The sequence below is a fragment of the Muntiacus reevesi genome, chromosome 1, assembly GCF_963930625.1.
Source record: "Muntiacus reevesi chromosome 1, mMunRee1.1, whole genome shotgun sequence".
Lineage (NCBI taxonomy): Eukaryota > Metazoa > Chordata > Mammalia > Artiodactyla > Cervidae > Muntiacus > Muntiacus reevesi.
The window spans coordinates 244,999,082-245,021,847 of NC_089249.1; the positions used below are offsets into that span (position 1 = coordinate 244,999,082).

Below are 22,766 nucleotides of genomic sequence, written 5' to 3' on the forward strand. Positions count from 1 at the left end.
AAGTGTTTGTGGAAACTTACACCTTCCGCCCATCAGCTCAGAGTGTTTTATCAGCACTTCACTAATGTGGTTTCTGATGAAGGTCACAAAGTTAAATGTCTTGCCCAGTAGCCAGGGTTGATAGTTCATATCTTGATCTTATCACTGGGCCTCCTTTTCCCGTTCCGATTGCTTTTTGAGGACTCAGAACTTCTCATTTGGGAGAACTGTTTGCAGTGAGTAGCAGCCCAAGTAAAAATAAAAATCAAGCTATGGAAGGCACAATCACAGTGTCTGGAACACAGTATTGCAGCTCGCTCCCCAAATGTGGGATCTAACCCATCTGCTTCTGTCAGAATGATGTGACCCGATAACAAAGTCATTATTTTTTCTTCTGTCTTTTGTTCCTCTTTCTCAGATATCAAAGTCAAGCCTGTTTTCAAACAGACATCTGTCAAAGGGATCCACTTTTTGCTTTCCCACCTTCCATTCAAGTATAATTGATGGTAGCAGTTTCACAGCAATTGTTTAAAGGAATCCACATATGAGATAGAAAGAGAGTCATTGAAATGAACATGCACCTAGATCCTTGATATTTGTAAACAAGATAACATATTGTTCTCATATCTCCAAATTCATAAATACCTTATTATATAGCTTCTTTGATTTCCTTATGTATAAAGCAGAGTATCTCAACAACAGCAGTATTGATATATTGGGCCAGCTGAAGCTGAAGCACCAATACTATGGCCACCTGATGCAAAGAGCCGACTCATTGGAAGAGACCCTGATGCTGGGAAAGATTGCGGGCAAAAGGAGAAGGGGACGACAGAGGATGAGATGGCTGGATGGCATCACCGACTCAACGGACATGAGTTTGAGCAAACACAGGGAGATAGTGAAGGATAGGGAAGCCTGGCATTCTGCAGCCCATGGAATCACAAGGAGTCGGACACGACTTAGTGACTGAACAATGACAATGGCAATTCTTTATTGTGTGGGTTGTCCTATGTTTGTAGGATGTGAGGTAGCATCCCTAGTCCACTAGATTTCTGTAGCACACCCCCCTTCCCTGTTGTCATAAGCAAAAAACATCTTTAGAGATTGCCACCTGTTCCCAGTGGGACCAGTTCCCCCTGGTTCTACCTGAGAACCATTGATGTAAAGTGAGGCTAATGTGCCCTTCCATAGGTTGCTGCTGCTGCTGCTGCTAAGTCTCTTCAGTCGTGTCCGACTCTGTGCGACCCCATAGATGGCAGCCCACCAGGCTCCTCTGTCCCTGGGATTCTCCAGGCAAGGATACTGAAGTGGGTTGTCATTTCCTTCTCCGTCCATAGGTTGCTAGGAGGACTAAAGAGAATTTCGTGCCAGTAGAGATCAAGAAATCTGCAAGTCATGAGAACTGGGGGCCAACAGTATTTATCCACAAACTAATTGACTTACCTGAACACCAAATTCATGATACAGGAATAGTCTTAACAAGAGTACATAAGTCCATTTCACAAAGGTACTTAGAAATAGTTACACAAGCAAAGAGTACAGGTCTCCAAGCATCTCAGGTACCTTGGGTATGCATGTATGCCTAACATCTTACATAATTTCTTTTTTGAATTAATTTTTATCAGAGTATAGTTGATTATAATGTTGCATTTCTTCTGTACAGCAAAGTGAATGAGTTAGACATATATCCACTCTCTTTTAGATTCTTTTCCTCTGTTGGTTATTACAGAATATTGAGTAGAGTAGGTTCTGATTAATTGTCTGTTTTATAAATGTTATTGTTCACTCACTCAGTCGTGTCCTACTCTCTTTGTGACCCCATGGACAGTAATGTGTATGTGTCAACCCCAGGATCAGTCTCCCAATTGATCCCTCCTCCCTTTCCCCTGTGGTAACTATAATTTTGTTTGCTACATCTGTGACTCTATTTGCATTTTCTAAGTAAGTTAATTTGTACCTTCTTTTTTTAAGATTTCATATATATGTGATAGCATATGGCATTTGTCTTTATCTGGCTTCATTCAGTATGACAATCTCTAGGTCCATTCATGTTATTACAAATGGCATTGTTTTGTGTTTTTTATGGCTGATTAACATTCCATTGTATATATTCACCACCTCTTCTTCAACTACTATGGGAAACAGTATGGAGATTCCTGAAACAACTAAAACCAGAGCTACCATATGATGTAGCAGTCCCACTCCTAGACAGCATCATTTCTTTGTAAGGATTTTACCTCTGTCTTTCTGGAATAGTGCCGGCCTTTAGTGTATGTATGTTGAAAAATAATAATGTTTAAGAGTTGGGGAAGAGAAAAGGAGGGTGCCCTTGCAAGAGAAGCCCCATGACCTCATGGTTCCATAGGCACAGGCTGAACCTCAGCATCCTTGTATTAACTCTGTGGTTCTACTTCAAGCTGGGTTTGCATATTGACTCTAAGAACCATGCGACAGTGGAACCTTGGCGGGTTTCTGTGCTGTTCCATGCCTCAGCTTCCTCCTTCATAAAGTGGGGATGTTGACAGTACATTCCTCATAGAACTGTGCTGAGAATGACGTACAGTGATATCTGAAAAGTATGTACCTCCTCCATGTGGCTCAGTTAACCTTAGCTAATAGGATTATTGTCATCATCATCATTGTCATTGTAGTCAGACTGTGAAGTAGATTTGTTTTGAATCCCAGATGCAGAAAGTTGAATTAATCAGATTGTTCCAGTCATGTCCTATTTTTATCATGGATCTGTACAAGGTTCTCCTCTTCAGTTTGTATACATTTACTTCCTTTCATTCTCATATACTATATCCACTACTCTTCCCCCACCATAGAAAATCATTCTAAGGTACTTACTGAGTATCATTTACTGCATATGCTCTTGCAAAATGCATGTTGTTTTATATGCACATATCTTTAATTTGCATGAACAATATTACACTGTGGTTTTTTTTTCATACTTTTTTCACTTAGCTTGTTGCTGTTTATTGCTGTACTCCTTTGTCAGGTACAGGATGGGAAGATCCCCTGGAGTAGGAAATAGCAACCTACTCCAGTATTCTTGCCTGAAAAATTGCATGGACAGAGGAGCCTTTTGGGCTACAGTTCATGGGGCAGCAAAAAGTTGGGTACAACTGAACAACTCAGCAGAAAGCCAGACAATAATGTACACAGAGCATTTGCCTTTGTGTTCTCCTATTCACAAGAACCCAAATGGCCTCTGACACTCGACAAGTAACACAATTGTGAATATCCTTGTATGTAAACCCTTAAGATAACATGAGAGGATTTATTTGGAATATACACTCTTCACCCATTCCTGTTAAACAGAAGCTGAGATAGGAAAGAATTTCAGAATTTCAGTCTCACCACACTGGTATCACTGCTGCCTACAGTTTCATTCAGAGCAATCACATCAATATATGAAGAGGATAACAGTGATAAATACATCTATTTATTGTGTGTTTTTTATATATTGGCTGTTTTGTGTATTGAGGGTCCCCCAAACCACCTCCAGGTTTGGTGATTTTATAGAACTCCCAGGACTCAGCGAATGGTCACACTCAGGGCTGTAAGTTAGTTTAGAAAATGATACCAAGTGCAATCAACAAAGGGAAAATGTACACAAAGCAAAGCTCAGAGGAAGCCACATGCAAACACACAGAGCCCTCTGCCAGCGGACTCACACCAAATGCACTTCATTCTCCCAGCAGCAAACTGTGACAACACTTGTGAAGTGTTGCCAAACAGTGAAGTTCATTAGAGACCAAGTGTCCAGGGCTTTTACTGGGACTGATCACGAAGGCAGTCTGTGCCTGAAGCCACCAGAATTCCAGAAGGAAAGCAGATGAACAGCATGAACGGTGCTGTTTATATAGTTTAGGAATAGCAGGCCCTTCTTATCAACTCTGAAAATGGTGGGAAGCTCCTCAAATTCAAGTTCACAGACTCCAGCCAAGGGCCATCCTTACAAGTAGGCCTGTTAAAGAATAGTAGTCATGCCTTGCTGTGTTAACTCTTACTCAGCATTTATTTTCATCATCTGTCATTGTACACAATGGTAGGAAAGCAGATGATGGTATTCCCTTTTTAAAATGAAGAAACTGAGGCTTAGAGAAGTTAAGTAACTTGTTCCAGGTCACTGGGCTAAAAAGAAAAAGGACCAAAATGTACCCCAGTCTTCCTAGAAAGCCATCTCTTTCTTAAGGCTGCTTTCAAAAATTGAGAGTATCTCTACCATTAATTTAGGCCTGTCCCTAAAAATTAGACACAGAAGATTTGACAGCCCCTTTCTTTGATGAAAATAGTTTGATCTGTTGTTTTATTTCTTATTTTGGAAGCAGTTTCTGGGGACAACCTAAGTAATGAAACTGACGTAAGTACAAGGTGTAGCCATTGCAACAGTCCAAAGCAAGGGACATTTTTCTTAGACTGCTTAGATGAAGGGTATTTTGAACCACAGCCAAGGCTAAAATGTGTATTGCAAGACATATAAAGTGAGTTTAATGTCTATATTGCCATCAGTTTAGAAAATGTGTCTCTTTTCTGATTGAGAAAGAACTCCCGACCATGCACTAAGCACTCAACATCTATTATTCCCATCATAGGTGTGAACACCAGTGTGTGTAGATGTTAAACTCACCAGATGCCACCTAGCTGGTGAATGGTGGGACAGGGATTTGACCAGGCAAATGCCAAAGCGCGTTTTCTTGTGCGTGTGCTCTACCGCTGTCCCCAGATTTATTCTCATGATGATCCAGGGCAAACCCAATTGGAGAAACAAATCACTATGGACAAAGCAGGAGAACAAAGAACCAGGTTGGCAACTGATCCACCTTAAGCTCCAGCTCGGCACTGGCTTGGTTTGTCCTTGGTTATGCAAGTGTTTATACTTCAGTCCTGTTTCTGAAATGAGGCTAACCATGGCTTCTCTACTAACTGAACAGTATTGTTGGGGTGATCACCTAGGGTAGCTAATGTAAAAGCGATTTGAATATTTAGAAAGGGCTTATATCAGATATGGCTCCTTTAGCTGCATGTGTCTTTGGGCACAAAGGTCTTTTACCAGGGCATAAAACTGAAAACTGTAGGAGTAGGTCTGTCAGTGTGGGAAGCTACACAAAGGCCTGAAACGATGCTGACACGAGTTGGTTTCTCTCTGGCTAGCTTTCAGGCTCCTTTTTCCTTCATAGAAGCCTCTTTTTCAAAAGCATCGCCCTTTGTGGTTACAAGGTGGGGAGGGCAGTCACTGACCTTGCTGTCTCTGGGTGTGTAAGTGCCTTAGGAAAACAGGGGAAGCTTTGAACATTGCTCGACCTGAGATGCCCAGAATTAAGTCGTATTGCCTAAGATTGAACCCAGCTTGGTGACACACTAGGTCATAACCAGTCACAGGTACCAGGAGATGGCCAATGCTCATTGGCTATGCCCAGGCCACAATCCCACTCTTGTAGTTGAGGGTCAAACCAACACCATCAGATCCACTTGGAAAAGCAGTATAGGAAGTGTGGGTCTCCAAGTGTTGATTACATTTGTAATGAAGATTCAGTGGCATTCTTGCAGTGCTTTATGTACATAATCTTATTAAAACATCAAAGCTCTAAGAAAGCAATGGATCCCATAACCTGGCTGGTGTGTAATGGGCAACACCGAGATGCTCATTTCTGAACGTTGCACTTAGGGCAGAGGGACAGCTCCCCACAGACACCCTATTTATTAAACATGCAGATGGAAATGCATTTCAGCACAGCAGGAACTCCCTCTCCAATCTCATTTAAGGTTTTATTTTTCAGCTCTTGTCATATCAGCCCACTTAGGGAAGGGTAACTATATAAGGTAATTATGAAGGTAGTATTTAATTAGTTTTGGTTTCGAAGCAAGGTACTTGCTGCAAACCTGGCCGGCAACGCTGATGGACAGTAATGAATAAAGCCCTGTGATTAAAACATCTGTCACTGTCAAGCAGGGTCGATTCAGGGTGGGGATTGGCTCATCACCGAGAACGTGATGATGGCCACAGAAAGCCAAATTAGCCAAACTTAATGTCCCTCTAATCATTAGACATCGAGCTGACAGTGATGAGTCGCAAACATGCGCCGATGAGCAGTAATGAAGTTGCTACCAGATCAGTTCAGCATAGGTTTTTCAGGCTAATTAGCTAGACAAAAATGTTAATTTAATCAAAGAAACATGTATTCATTAAAGGTGTGTAAGAGAGCTAGAGGAGAAAATTGGCTCAGTCACTGAGGAGGTAAAATTATAGCTGCCAGGAAAGCCATCTCGGCTTTGAAGAATCATTCCTCAATTTACTGTATCTCTTTAGAAAATAGTCTAGTTACACTTCAGCATGTCACGTGGGCTTTTTCTTCAGCCCTGATTATTGTAAAGGGGAGATCATCTGCAGAGCAATGCAGAATAAAAGAAAATGCTTATCTCATTTCATCCCCAGCGGATTAATTAATTCCTCTAGCAATGTTCTTTTACTTTGATTCATCGACTGTCAGATTCGAAGCAGTTCTTGGGGATTATCTAATTCATGTCATTCTCTTTACAAGAAGAAAAATGAGGCACAGAGAGGCTTTATCACTTGCTCAAAGTCACACAGCCTAACATCTAATTTGTAACTGAGACACCACATTCCCTTTGTAGTTGATGGAGCATAATGTGTAAATTAAGAATTACAAAAGGTATACCCCCACTTTTGTCCCTAGGCTAAGACATCCCAGATATTTTTTACAGAAACATTTATCTCAAAAGATTATGATCTAGCTGTACTTGTAATTGTGAGGAAAGTGAAAAATCTATATAATGGACAGATACAATATGACTTTACTTCTTGGCATACAATGATACCTGTGGAAACGCTAGAATTAATGAGTGCTATTTAGATATCAGCTCTTCCTACATCAAGCCCTAAAATGATTTTCTGTGTATAATCTTGAATATGTCTTTGGCAAGTGATGTGATACAGGCATTCCCTTGCAATTTCTGTATCCTGTTACCAGCATGTGTCACCAGCATCTAATTATGCTGACATCCATGGCTTATTAACCACTTACTAAATTAATGTATTCATTCCTCCATTTATTAATCCTACAGATACTTCTGAAGATGTTTGAGGTGGGAAACATTGTTCATTTTCAGCCTTTGGAGAATCCTCTGTGGGCTAACAGAGAGACTTTTGGCTCCCATTATTTGCCTAAGGTATTTTCTGTGCAAAAGCCTTTGATCCTCCTTTTGAGGTGCAATTTTATTCATCTTCCTGTGCTTATTTGAAGATTCTTTTCTCTAAGTAGCCATCCCAGGCTCCCACACCCAGTAAGAACCTCGTCTTTGCACCCAGCCCAGTACCATAAGCTTATATTTATCATGGCAGCTGTCACTCAGATTAAATCTGCCTGATTTCCTGCCTTTCTCACTAGAATTTGGTTTCTCACAATGTGATCCTGTTACCACTCACATCAAAATCTCCTGGATTGTTTGTTAAAAATTCAAATCTGTTGGCTGTTTCCCAGACTTAGCTGGGGAGGGGGGAAGAGGTTTAAAGTGGATTTTAGCAAGTTTCTTAGATGATTCCTATATATTGTAAAATGAAAACACAGTCTTACTACAGCTCCTTTAAGAATGGACAGGTACATCAAGTACTCAATATGCATTTATGAAATAAATGAAGGAAGGAAGGAATAAATACATGGATTCCAGTCGTAAGAAGTGAGTAATAAGGTCATGTTGCAAGAACATTCCTAACAACTTTGACATCAAGCTTTGCTAGTACAGGATTCCAATTCTTATCTCTGATGCTACAGAAGCTTAGTTAGAAGTAATAAAATTTTGGAAGTTAAAAGGTTCTTTGAAGATCTTCCAATCCACCACTGTGGCTGAGATGACCAGATGAGAAGACACTTGCCTAAGGTCACAGAGCACATTAATGGCAGAGGCTGAGTGAGAACTCATGCTTTCATTCAAGTTCATCACCTCACTCCTACGCTGTGCTCCCAGGGCTGTGATTTACCCAGTGAAGGAGCAGAGTGATGCTGCCATATCTCACTTTGGTGAGAAGAAAGATTCAAATTCTCTCCTATTTCATAAAGAATTACAAATATATGGAATTTCTGATAGTTCTCGGATAACTAACATCCACCCCTCCTAGAAAGTCCTCCTTTATAAATAAGCAATTCAGTCAAGTCTAGTTCAGGGAGAGGTTCTTATCAAAACGTCAGAGTATGAGTGCTTTTAAGATTTAACAGACAATTAGGAAGTCGAGTTTCATGGAATGGGAGCACATTGTGCTTTGAACTGCCATTTATTCCACTGTGTTCTGTATTTTATTCATCCACGTCCAGTCATCATGGTTTTTGCTGTATTCCAATACCAAACATTTTCCTTCGAATGGACTTTTTAATAAATTGGATTTATCCTGAATGGTATTTATGTAATTTTAAGTTTGTACAAGTCATTTTTTTCTAATATCTACTTTAAAATATTATTTAAAATGCCATCTTCATATGTCATCTTATATATAATCAGTAATCCACACTTCACACTTTGGAATACAATATCTCATGATTTTAGTTGGGCTTTCTGATCTTCCCATTACAACCCAAAGAGGAGTGTTCCTAAACTGTGGGAAGAAAATTTTTATTGTGGAATTTAAATGAAAGAATCATCTTAATTCCTTTCACAATATTGTCTGGCAAGGCACATTTGACAGTCTTCCATGTGAATATCATGCCCAAAGCTATTTGATTATTTTTACAAAATGACAGATGGCACAAAGGTTGCTAAGGTAGAAGTTAACATTTCTTTGTATGTCTGGCAAATTTTATAGCATATGAACACTGTTTCATTGCTGTGATTAAACAATGCAAACTGTTGCATTAGCATCTAAATTTTATATCATTCTCAAGAAAACAAAGTCCTGGTAGCAGATGGAAATGATTGATATTTATCTAGCAACAAAGGAAAATCTCAGTTTTACTGCTAAATGTTTAAATCTGGACCAGAGGAGGCGGTGACAATGAAGAGAAATGAAAGAAGTATGTACATTCCACTTTCAAAAGTGAAGCTATTGTCTTTTTAGATAGATAGATATAGATAGATGAGTATAAATAAGTACTTGTGTGTATATGTGTGCCTATATATACACACAATGTATATTTTTTAAGTTTTGGAAACGATAACCTAGTTAAAGTTTTGGAATCATCTCTTTGGACCTGTTACAAGGGGATGTTTGAGTAAGCACTCCAAATTGTTTCTAGCTGAACATTTTCTAGGTTTGAAGCAGAGAAGCTATGCGAATCCTGGCAGCCTGAAGAAAATTGCATTTGGAGAGACTGGAGCCTTATGCCTAAGTATGCTACCTAGAGGATGCGTCGCATCAGGAAGGCTGGCTTTGCAACCTGGAATTGGCATCACGCTTGATTGGGAGTTTAAGGATCTCCGTGAGGGTTCTGAATTAGGAGAGCATATTTGTCAGATTTAGGGACAGTAGGAAATCGAGCATTTTTGGAAAACCATAAATGAATTAATGTAGTGTTGAGGACAAGCTGTGAATTGGCCTCTCAAAGGAGGTGTGTAGTAATAACCTGCTGGAAAAATTACCACCGCCTTTCTGGCAGTTTTCACCATATGCTCCTGCTCTGAGAGCTGGCATTTTCTGGCAGTCACTGTAGCTTAAGGACCTGTTATTCTGTGAGGTGGACTTTGGCTCCGTTTTCTATGTGCTTTCAGGTGGGCAATTGGCAGCCAGGGAGGAAAGTCTGTGCGAAGATACGTAAAGATGAAAAGATCTTTTTCAAAAGATTGTTTTTATAGGTAGCAACAAAATGACTGTAGTGGAAGAGGTGTTGATATTTCTAAATGATAGAAAGGGAAGTTCACCTTAACTCCCTCGCCTCCCAAGAAGCCTTCTTTTGCTCCTCCAGCTCATGCTTTGCTCCGCTCTTTATATGAGTTTGGAGGACTGTAATCTCTACTGTGCTTTTTAGCAATTGGTCATTTCCTGCCATGTCATTTGTCCTCTCCATTCCTTCTGGGGAATCCTCTCCAAATGGTGTCCCATTCTCTACATGTTTATCAGTCTTCTGTAACCTATATAGCACCTCATTTAATTATGACTGCTGAGTAGGTCCATCATAATAATAACTGCCATGGTAATCAAATAATAATAACAGTCATAATAACTTAATTTATTGAATGCATTTTAGGTGGTGGGCATTGTTTAAACTTTCTAGGAATTGTGTGTGTGTGTGTTTGTGTGTGTGTGTGTGTGCTGAGTGGCTCAGTCCAGTCAGACTTTGCATGTCTGACTCTTTCCAGGAACTGACTCCTAAGTTAATCTTCGAACATTGATTAGGGGAGGTTATTTTATTTCCTTTATTGAAGACAGGAAGTGTTGAGTACATTGCCCAGAGTCAGAAGGAATATTCAAGCCCAGGTCATCTGTCTGTACAACCCCTACTCCTCACCCTCAGGTGGAAGAAACAGGAACACCAGCTGACTCAGTTTCTAAAGAAGTTAGGCTGCTCCAGGCACTGGCCCAAGTAGCTTCCAAGGTATAAACACATTTATTTAATATAGTAATGCAATGAAATGAGCAACCCCATCCCCTTTTCCATTGGAAGAAATGTGGGTTCAGAGAGGATTTTAGTGTTTCAATGTTATGCAGCTAGGAAGTAGAATACCCAGGGTGTCTGTTCTCTTAACTAGTATTAAGACATTGTCTTTAAGACATATATGCTATTCACCTGGATGGTTGGGCTTCCCTTATAGCTCAGTTGGTAAAGAATCTGCCTGCAATGCAGGAGACCCCAGTTTGATTCCTGGGTCAGGAAGATCCCCTGGAGAAGGAAGGGATAGGCTACCCACTCCAGTATTCTTGGGCTTCCCTTGTAGCTCAGCTGGTAAAGAATCCGCCTGCAATGTGGAAGACCTGGGTTTGATCCCTGGGTTGGGAAGATCCCCTGGAGAAGGGAAAGGCAGTATTCTGGCAGTATTCTACCCACTGTATTATTCTGGCCTGGAGAATTTCATGGACTGTATAGTCCATGGGGTTGCAAAGAGTTGTACATGACTGAGTGACTTTCACTTTCACTTTCTTTACCTAGATGGTTAACAATACTTTTTACTTAAAGAATCCTCCTTAAAAAAGCTTACCCCTTTATCAAGAGAAATGAATTGTTCCTGGTATTCTTTCTGATCTAGAGTGATATTTCCCAATCCTTTTATTCACCTTATTCATCATTGTCCCTTGAGGATGCTGCTTATGTTTTTTTTCAAAACCATTCCCTCCCACCAGGAAGTGTTAATACGATAGATACATTATGTATCTGTTTATATGTTATTTGTATATCTTTGCTTTATGCATGAAAACAAGAAATTTTAGCTACCAAGAACTTATTTTTCAACATTATTGGGGGTGATATTCACTCTAGACCCAATGATAATTCATGGGTGAGTCTTTCTTAGCCCCATTTTTTTTTTTTTTTAAATTTTTATTTTTCAGTGGGTTTTGTCATACATTGTTTGGCATGAGCTTTTGAAAAGCAATGCACAGAAAAATTTTGATTAAACTAAGAGCTCACTGTGCAGGATGCTACACATAATTAGCCAGGAATCCTTTATGGTTGCATCCTTATTGAATACCTTGCCTGGTTGTATCAGATTTCTTGGAAAAAGATAGAAATGAACAATTTGCTTCCACTCAATCTTTTGAGGCCCAGAACTCATAGAAGACTCATCCTACAGAAAGTAAGTTGCTGTTTGTGTTGACATAAAATTCACATAACCTAAAATTAACTATTTTAAAGTTAACCATTTTGTGGTATTTAATATATTCAAAATGTTATGCACCTGCTATCCCCATGGCCCAGTCTGGCTCCAGAACATTATCCTCATCCCACAAGGAGACCCTGCACCCAGTACACTGTCACTCTCCATTCCCTTAGTCCCTGGTGTCCACCATCTGCTCTGCATCTGTTTCCATTGAGTTACTCTTTCACTTACTTCATAGACATGAAATCATATAATATATAGTCTTTTGTGTCTGGTTTTCTAAACTTAGCATGATGTTTCAGTCATGTTATAGCAAACGTTGGTACTTCATTCCTTGTATTCAAGGCATAAAACCTGCATGGCTGGATAATATTCCTTCTTATGACTAATGTTGCATTTTGTTTATCCATTTATTGGTTGGTGGGCATATGGGTTGTTTCCACCTATGGCTGTCATGAATAATATCTGCTATGAATAATTTGTTGGCATTTTTTTGTGCAGGCATTTGTTTTCTTGGTCTTGACTGGAAATGATGGATCCTATGCTAGCTCTAATTGTAATATTTTGAGACACTGCCAGACTCTTTCCCATAGTCGCTGTACTGTTTCTCATTCCCATCAGCAACATAAAAGGATTCCAATTTTCCCACATCCTCACCAACACTCACTTTTCATCTTTTTTATTATTGCTATCCCACTGGATGTAAGTAATATCTCATTGTTGTTTTGGTTTTTATTTCCCTAAAGACTGATGATTTTTAAGATTGGTTATGCTAAACAGCATTTCATGTATTTATTGGCCATTTGATACGTCTTCCTTGGACGAATGTCTTCTCATCCTTCCCCCCATCACCCATTTCAGAAATCAAGTCATCTTTTTTTGTTGTTGTTATTCTCTATATATTCTAGACACTAGTCCACACAACTAATTTGCAAATATTTCCTTCCATTTTATGAATTGCCTTTTTAATTTCTTGATTGTGTTTTTGAAGCACAATGAGTTTTTAAATTCGGTAAAGTAGATAAAGTACAAATAATTGACTTGTTTCTTTTCTTACTTGTGCTTTTGGTATCATATCTGAGATCCATTAGCATCTTAATGGGCTGTTTGCAGCTAATAAACTCTTAACTCTAAAGTACTGAAACTTTAATCCTAGGATTTCAGGCCCTTTAGTAGAAGGGATTAAGATGAGTTTTGGTGGGAGTGGCCTTGAAGGAATGTTTTTCAAGTCAACACATCATCAGCCACCTATTCTGAACAGAGGGAAGCAACTCTGAGCATACAGGAAAGGAACCTCTAACAAGTGTAGTATGCTGGTCAAACGTACAGCTTTGGACGCAAACAGACATGAATTTGAATCCATCGCTTGCTTGGTAGCTGTGTGTCCTTGAGCAGGTTAATGAACCTCTCTTAGTTGTCTTGGTTTTCAAAGGGAATGCCCCTTCAGGAGGACAGTTTGTAAATAGCTTAATACAGTGTGTTGCGCACAGTGCATGCTTAATGATAAATGCTATTGTTGAGTACATTATTAACAGTTATTACTTCATTTATCAGTATATATGGTACAAAACCAAAATGAATGATGATTCCCACAGTCAGAGGCTTTGCATTATCTATACGGTTCTTCTTGAATGTGACTAATTGAAGGATGATTGCATAGATAAATTTGCATTTACAATCAAAATTCTCCATGACCATGTAGCTCAGTCTTCTTCCCCTGTAGGTTCTATAATCAGAGACCTGTTGGTCACCTGCATAAGTGCAGGGGAATCTCCCCTAAAAATGTTTGTGGAATCCAGTCAAGGCAGTTTCCTTACCTCAGTTCCCTGCAATTTATCACTAGGGCATCATCAGGCTTTGGGGTTAATTTCACATGCTCCCTGAGTGCTACAGTTGGGTAAATTGCTCACAGTTACCCAAGTTAGAAGTGGCTGATTTGGATGGGAGAATTGACTTTTGTGACTGTGCCCTGTCATAAGAGCCCTTGCTTAACAGTGAAATTAACTCCTTATCCAAGGAGGGAGCTGGCAAGTTACCTGTGAGAGCTGGAAGCTTCTAAATCTGGCAGTCCACTTTGGCGCCAAATAATGGTGCCTTTTCTGGGGTGGCAGGAACAGTTTAACAGCCTTCACTAGGACAGCACTAGTTGTAACTCAAAATGTGGCGGCAGGGTTATTTCTTCAGAGGCAGGTGTGTGTGTTTAGTCTCTAAGTTGTATCCAGCTCTTTCCGACCTCCCTGGACTGTAGCCCACCAGAATCCTCTGTCCATGGCATTTTTCAGGTAAGAATACTGGAGTGGGTTGCCATTTCCTCCTCTCTGAAATCTTCCTGACCCAGGGATCAAACCCAAGTCTCCCATGTCTCCTGTATTGCAGGCAGATTCTTTACCTGCTGAGTATAACTCTAAGAAATTGTGTATTTTGTTTCCTCTGAGCTAATGAAATTTATGTGGATCAGTTAGTATGTTCTGCAGCTCTGATTGCACTAAACAGTAAAATTGCTAAAGATACTCTTAACACTAGGAGTGAGGCTAATAGAGTACAAAGCATTGAAATAGAATTGGGATACCCAGTTTTAAATTTCTACCTTTCCCCACCTCTGGACCTTCCAAATATCTCCACATCTCTGGAAGTCTGTTTTCTTAACTGCAATAGGAAAATTGGAGTGAAAAAGTTCTTTAGATGATTGTTAAATTATTTCATTTTTCAATAGCAATATGTATACCCTGCAGGATAAAATTCAAAGGTACAGCTACTAGGATGTATTTCAGTCCACATTACACATGCAGCTTTGTAGTCATCTCCTTTCTATTTCCATGATATGTTATAAGAAATTCCATAGGTTTTCAAGGCATCTTTATAACTATCATTTATAATCTTGCTTAATAAGCCCTCATTCTCTAGTTATCCGTATGGGTAAAAGCCCTTTGCCTTCTATTATAAATGCTTTGAATTTTATTCATTATTTAAGCTAATAAATGGAGTTTAAGTCCTTACCTAATATCAAATACCATGCCACATGTTGGGGATGTGCTAAAGATAGAATATGTTCCTTTCCATCTAGAGTTTATGTTCCTAGTGGTGATTTGCAGGTAATAAACAGAAGAACAAATAAAACGGTTTCAGGATGTAGTTGCAGTTGCTATTTCTTTAATAAGAAAAATAGCTTAAATCTGAACATTCAGAAAACTAAGATCATGGCATCTGGCCCCATCACTCCATGGCAAATAAATGGGAAAACCATGGAAACAGTGACAGATTTTATTTTCTTGGGTTCCAAAATCACTGTGGATGGTGACTGCAACCATGACATTAAAAGACGCTTACTCCTTGGAAGAAAAGCTATGATAAACCTAGACAGTGTATTAAAAAGCAGAGACATTAATTTTCCAATGAAGGCCCATATAGTGAAACTATGGTTTTCCCAGTGGTCATATATGGATGTGAGAGTTGACCCATAAAGAAGGCTGAACGCCAAAGAATTGATGCTTTTGAACTGTTGGAGAAGACTCTTGAGAATCCCTTGGACTGCAAGGAGATCCAACCAGTCAGTCCTAAAGGAAATCAGTCCTGAATGTTCATTGGAAGAACTGATGCTGAAGCTTATTCTTCAATACTTTGGCCACCTGATTCAAAGAGCTGACTATTTGGAATAGACCCTGATGGTGGAAAAGGTTGAAGGCAGGCAGAAAAGGGGATGATGGAGAACGAGATGGTTGGATGGCATCACTGACTCAATGGACATGAGTTCGAGCAAGCTCTGGGAGATGGTGAAGGACAGGGAAGACTGGCGTGCTGCAGTTCATGGGGTCAATAAGAGTCAGACATGACTGAGCGACTGAACAATAAGCTTGTGTTGAAGCACAAGAAAAATTGGACCTGCTTTAGAGGGGATTGGATTTTCATGCAAGTAGCCTTCTTTTCACCTATTTGTGGGCTATTTGCTTTTAATATATGCTCAAATTTGAGGTTAGTACTGTAAAAGATAATAATAATTTCATAGACCCTTGGTAGAATGAATGGCTAACTTCTTTTTGCAAACAGTTTTTAGAACATGAGTCAGCTACAGCAATCCATTGTTCTACAGTGGTCCCACCCCAGAAATTAGTAGACTGGGTCTCTGTCCCCATTGTCTGGACTGTGAGTATTAGAGGTTGGATTGGGCTGATTAAAGGCTGAACTCTTGTCCATCTCTTGTATTTGAAGGTTTATGTTTCACTACACCCTGGATCATTGCTGATTGCATGTAAATAATACTCTTGTAAAGACTTAAGGGCCATAGACAGGGAACACAGGATCCATTCTAGTCTCTGGCATTAACTTACTGCGTGTCATTGAGAAAGTCACAGAACTTGTCTGGGATTCAGTTCCTCAAGGTGTAAATATGAGGGATGACTTGGCATGCCATTGCATCTCGATTTCACCCCATGCACCATGTGTAGTATGGGTCACTGAGTCAGGGCACAGTGGAAAAGCACAGATGATCATATCCGCTATTGGTGAAGCAGAGAGGAAGCTGTGAATTAGATCATGTCTCTAGTTCCTCATCTGGCTACAGAAATCTTCTACCTTTATCAATATGAATCTCAACTAATTGAGATTTTCTGCCTTCTAAGGGTGAGCTTTAAAAAGATTCTTGTTGGTTTTGGATGTCCTACAAGATTTTCAAAACTTTTTCTGTTTGTGTGGTTGTTTGTTTGTTGGCTTTTCCTTCCAGCTGTCAACTAATCATCATTAAAGGAATGACTGTAACTGTCGGGCTCTGTATATCCCCTCAAGAGCTCAGGAACCCTGCTCAGAAAATAACATTTCTATCTTTGGGAATAGACAGGCTGCCTCTGCTGAAATGTTGAGCTTAGAAACTGGTTAGGCTTCCAGATGTGTTCTGACACAAGAGACAGTTTGCACTTTCAGAGCTGAGCCTCCAACAATGCCAGCTGCTGGAGCACAGCTGGCCCCGTGCTCAGAGGTTTGCTTCCTTTTGCGAGACAGTTTAGTTGAAAAGGTTGACCATCCTAAGCATGGGAATCTTTCCGTGCCTTCCCCCCATCTCCACTCCCTTCTCCAGAGGTCCTTGCCACCCAAACAAATACTTCTATTAGAAGAGAATGGTCCTCCTCTTTAACTATCATAAATCGCTTTTCCATTCTGTAGAGATTGTGATTAATTTCATTATACTATATAATGGATGAAGCACGTTCAGTGTGAAAATGTATCTATCCACTGTAATTACATCAACATTTTTAAGCTTAAAAAAGTGTTACAGAAAGAACTCATTTCGCATCTATAACCAAGAATGCTCCATGTGTTTTTACAAGAGGATAATAAAGACATAAATGGGATAGATGGGGCTAAGTAGTTTTACAGATGGTGGTTGCATATTAAAGATTAAATTGCTGTCTATAAATAAAACCACTTTTACAGTAACTAGGTTACTGCTTTATCTTAATTTAGGTGTAATTGAGAGCATTAGCGTTCTTCATAATAGCCCAATGAATGTTCCTGCAGACTGTAAACAGGGCTCCATGGACTGCTGGCTGATGAATTTCCTTTGCTACTGAGAGGCCCTGACTTAAAAGGTTACCCTAGAAACTGCTGGTTTCCAGTTCTTAACGTTGATTTCTGATTCAGAGGATTTTACAAAGATCTTGTGGGTCTCCATAGAGAGGTCAGATATCTCAGTTTTCATTGTGATTTGTGTGTATGTGTGTGTGTTTATATAATGCACTGGGGTATTTTGATCTCCAGTGTTTGTTTGTTTGTTTGTTTTCTTTTCATGCTTTTATCAAAATGACTATATTCAGCCCTAAATATAAATCTCTAGGTCTTGGGCTTCCATCTTCCTGGTGAAATGAGAACCGTAAAGTCAAAATGATTACAAAATAGGAATTTACTTTGAAGTATATTCATTTGATTTGAGGATGAGAAAAAAATAGAAAATAAAAAATACCACCTTTCACTAGGGAATGGAATAGTAAAACTCTAATGTCACACTTTTATTTGTATTATCACTTTACAAGTCTAGAGTCCTTATGGAAATGAGGCAACGCAGTAGCATGATTACAGTGAGGTCTAAGGAGCTGAACTGCTGGGTTTAAATCCTCTTCATACTATCTGCTGCCCCTGTGAACTTGGACAAGTCCATTGATTTCTTTTATTTCCTTCTCTGCAGACTGGCATCATCATAGTATCAAGCACATAGGATTACTGTAAGGATTACGTGACTTATTCATGTACAACTGTAGAAGCAGTCCTAACACAGTGATAACTCCATAGTGTCACTCACCCACATGCACACATGCATGCAGTCATATAACACGTTGTATTCCTACCATCACATGCTATTGAGATACTTTTAATTATTAATTCCTTAACCATATTTGCAGGGATTGGGGGTATGTAGAATGTGCCATGTAGTATGCTAGTCCCTAGGGATGGGAAATTGTAAAAACACAATTTCTAATTCTAGGAGTTCTAAAGCAATATGTAAGTTCTAAAAGAGGAAGAACCTTGTGATTCTAGTCTAGCATCCTCAGTGTCTGACACATGGTTGGTGCTGAGAAGGAGACTGGTTAAATGGATAAATTGGCTCCACCAAAGTCCTGAGCTCCACCTCCAGAGGCTCAGAAGATATTACCCCCAAAGCAAAATGGTCTTACCCTTTTTCAGAGAAGGAAGACTAGATACTGTGTAGCATAACTCAATGTCCTCTGCAGATACTAGGAAAGTTAAGGATGTTTGGGAAAAGCTTCCGTAAGGCAAAGTAAGTCACAAAGACGGTTGCCATGGAGTAGGAGGGTAAGGGAAACTCACTACAGTAGTGAGAATTCTGATGGACCTGAAAGTGTAGAGAGGGATATGACAGCTTAAGAAAACTGAGACACACTAATATTATAAAGTGAAAAAGAAGGAAAAACTTGTACATTTGGCCAGCTTCAGGACTGCAGAGGAAAACAAATCATATTTAAAAGTCCCTTTCATTTCCTGGTTTGAAATGTATTTTGTGATTTCCCCCAACAGACTTAGTGTCCTAATTAAATTTATCCTAGGAGAAGGGGACAGATGGCTAGAATTCGACCTCCCTTCACTGGCCCAAAGAGCTAGGTTTGGGAAAAGGATGGCTAAGTAGAAATAATTGTTGCACAAATTAGCCCTTGGTGAAATTTCTGGAATGGAATGATTTTCTGAGGATGAGCTAATATAGAAAAGAATATGAATCCCAGGCCCCTCTCACTAGAGTCCAACTATAGAATCATGAAATTTTAGAGTTGGAAGAGATCTGGAAGCCCTCCACTCTAATACCTTTATTTTACAGATAGGGAAAATGAGACCTAGGCAAATTATGCAGCTATCTTAAGGTCATGCATCAAATAGCACTTTAGCCTTGTTTCCACAGGAAATGATAGAGACCATAGGTACTATTCCCAGGGTGCTCAAAGCAGGAAGGTATTGAACAGATGCAAACAGAACTCTAGAGATGGAAGAAAGTAACTTTTAAGAAGTCCACAGGGATTTTAACAGTGTTTTATTGGGAGTTCTGTAGAATTACAGAGATAAATATTTTTCTGATGTTCGTTTACACTACTTCTAATGATCAACTCTTTCCTTAAAAATAAGATAGAGAGGTATGATTTGGATCATATAAATAGAATCATATAAAATTGCCACTTATCTGACCATTTTCGACACATGGAAGTTTCTGTGATCCTCTAACACAATGTAACACACAAATGAGTGCTGATTTGATAGTCTAAGAACATAGCAATGTGACCAGGAATAATTTATACTTCCTAAACCCCCTAACCAAATTTTCTAGTCCTGTTATGGTCATGTTGTCTTAATTGAAATTCATCTTTCTCCAGTAATCTGATCATGCCTCATAAAATATAAATACCATAAAGGGCAACCTGGCTGTTATTTTTAAAAGTAATAATATCACTAAAAAGTTTTAGGTAATAGTAATCACTACTTGTTACTGAGTACTCACCTGTCAGGTACTATGCTAAATATTTTATCTACGTTGTCATATTTAATTTGCATCACCTCTTTGAGGCATAGATCAATTTTTTTAAGACTTGACTTTGTAAGTAGTTTAAGGTTCACTTCAGAATTGAGGGGCAGTATAGAGACCCCCCCTTACACTCCCTGCCCTCACACACGCATAAAGTGAAGTCGCTCAGTCGTGTCCTACTCTCTGCGACCCCATGGACTGCAGCCTACCGGGCACCTCCATCCATGGAATTTTCCAGCAAGAGTACTGGAATGGATTGCTATTTCCTTCTCCAGGGGACCTTTCTGGTCCAGGAATTGAACCCAGGTCTCCCGCATTGCAGGCAGACGCTTTACTGTCTGAGCCACTAGGGAAGCCTGTACATGCATAGCCTCCCTGACTATCAACATCCCCCATCAGAATGGTACATTTGTTACATTTGATGAATCTACATGCAGACATCGCAGTCACCTAAAGTTCATAGTTAACATTACAATTCACTCTTGGTGTTTTTCTTTCCATAGTTTGAACAAATGAACATGTATCTATCATTTATGGTATCGTATCATACAAAATATGTTCAATGCCCTAAAAACCCCATGCTCCTTTGTATTCACTCCCCCCTCCTCTTCCCACCTCCAAACTCTGGCAACCACTCATCTCTTTACTCTCTCTAGAATTTTGCTTTTTTCAAAGTGCCAAATAGTTGGAATGGCATGGTATATAACCTTTTCAAATTAGCTTCTCCCACTTAGTAATAATTGTGTAATGTTCCTACTCCATGCCCTTTCATGGTTTGATGGTTCGTTTCTTTATAGCACTAAATAATACTCCATTGTCTGAATGTACCATAGTTTATCTACTCATCAACTGAATGACATCTTCGTTAGTTCCAAGTTTTGGCAGGTATGAATAAAGCTACTAAAAACACCCATGTGCAGGTATTTTTTGTGTGTATGGATATAAGTTTGCAACTCCCTTGGGTAAACACCATAAAGCAACATTGCTGGAATCTGTGGTGCAAGGATGTTTAATTTTAAGAAACTACTGCACTCTCTTACAAATTGTTTGCTAGTCACTTGGTCACGTCCAACTCTTGGCAACCACGTAAACTATAGCCCGTCCATGAAATTCTCCTTGCAAGAATACTGGAGTGGGTTGCCATTTCCTCCTCCACGGGATCTTTCTGACTCAGGGATTGAACCCAGGTCTTCTGCATTGCAGGCAGATTCTTTACCATCTGAACCACCAGGGAAGCCGACTGCTACAATATGGTTCAGTCTGAAGTGCACTGAAATAAACAGATTGATAGGAAAAAGATAAATATGGAGGCATGGAACAAGATTTTTAAAAAAGAAAGAAAGAAAGAAGGGTGAACCGACCAGCAGACATCATCTCTCAGTATTAAAGGCCTGAATCGGACAGATTGCTTTTAACTCCTTGGTCTCTCATATCCTTGGTTAGTGATAACTTTATTTCTTCACACAGCTTGGCCTTGTAAATCCACCACAGGGAGGTGACACAACAAACAGATGAATACCTAGGTGTGGGGGAGAAGGCAATTTTATTTTCTTGAATCTATCACAGGCTCCTAAATAATATATAAAGGCAAGGAAATTTTGGTTCCATTAGAGTAGATGTGGTGTAATAATACAATACACTAAATCAAGTATTTTCAAAGATAGAAATAGAATTAAAATGATTGGCTATACCATTTTGCATTCCCACTAGCAATGAATGTTGCTCCACGTCCTTACCAGCAGTTGGAGCTGTCAGTGTTCCAGAAACTGACCATTTTAATAGGTGTGTAGTGATATGTTACTGGTGTTTTAATTTGCATTTCCTGATAACATATGATGTGAGCATGTTTTCATATGCTTATTTTTACCATACACACACAAACACACACACACACACACATATGTGTATGTCCTCTTAGATGAGGTGGCTGTAAAGGTCTTTGTCCCATTTTTTAATCAGTTTGCTTGTTTTCTGAAATACTATTCTTAATATCTGTTTTAAAAGAGAGGAATATGAGAGTGAATGAGATTAGTAAATTTGCTCAGTGTCAGCCAGTTTTCAAACTCAGAAGCTAGAATTCAAATCCAGGTCTGTCTAGCTCTAAGTCTGTACCTTTTATATATTTATCATTTGTTTATTTGGCTGTGCCAGATCTTAGTTGTGGCACACAGTATCTTTTATCTCCATTACAGCATGCAGACTCTTTAGTTAGGGCATCTGAATTCTTAGTTGTGGCATGTGAGAGCTAATTTCCTGATCAGGGATCAAACTTGGGCGCCCTGCATTAGGAACGTGGAGTCTTAGCCACCAGACCTCCAGAAAGCCCCTCTAGGTCTGCACTTTTGATGCCTGCTCTCTGTTACCTTTGTAAAATGCCGTTCTACAGCATCCTCAAGGCTAAGCATCCTTTCTCTGTGTGAAACTGCCGGTGATGACAACCCAGAACTTCCTGCAGCACAAGTATCATGGGATGGTTTCAACTATTCAAACACATATCCTAGTTTGTTACCCACCACCCCCAAGATGCCTCCCATTCACATCCCTGCTCCGTGCACTCGCTGAGTCCCACGCTGTACTTGTTACATAAAACATCAATTTCAGTATGACCACCTGCCTGAGTTTTCACAAAGTAAAATGAGATCACATTAATTAGAACACTCTATTGGGGATGGATGGTATTGATTTCTTAATCAGAGCATGACGGTGGAAAGCAGTTATTTAATTTCTTTATTAGTGTGGTCTACTGTACATTTCTGAATAGCAGCGTGCTCTCCATGGGACACCTTTGGCAATCCCATCCTTTCATGGAGTACAACAGCCTGAGCTGGAAATATCTTAGAATATCTCACATTGCCCAGAAATTAGTTTTTGGGACATTTCTGCAGATACACAGACTACAGTCTTGGCAGTTGCCTGTTCTAAGGACAGGCAGTTGCCCGTGGTGATATATTTCAGCAGGAATAATCTCATTCACAGGAATGCCTAAAGTAGGCAAGAAGGTGCCAAGCCC

General features: G+C 39.6%; 1 protein-coding gene across 2 annotated transcripts in view; it reads left to right on the plus strand.

The window, feature by feature from the left end:
* Window positions 1-22,766, plus strand: part of SGCD (sarcoglycan delta) — a 433,183-nt gene that overhangs the window by 106,303 nt on the left and 304,114 nt on the right. The window lies entirely within an intron of this gene.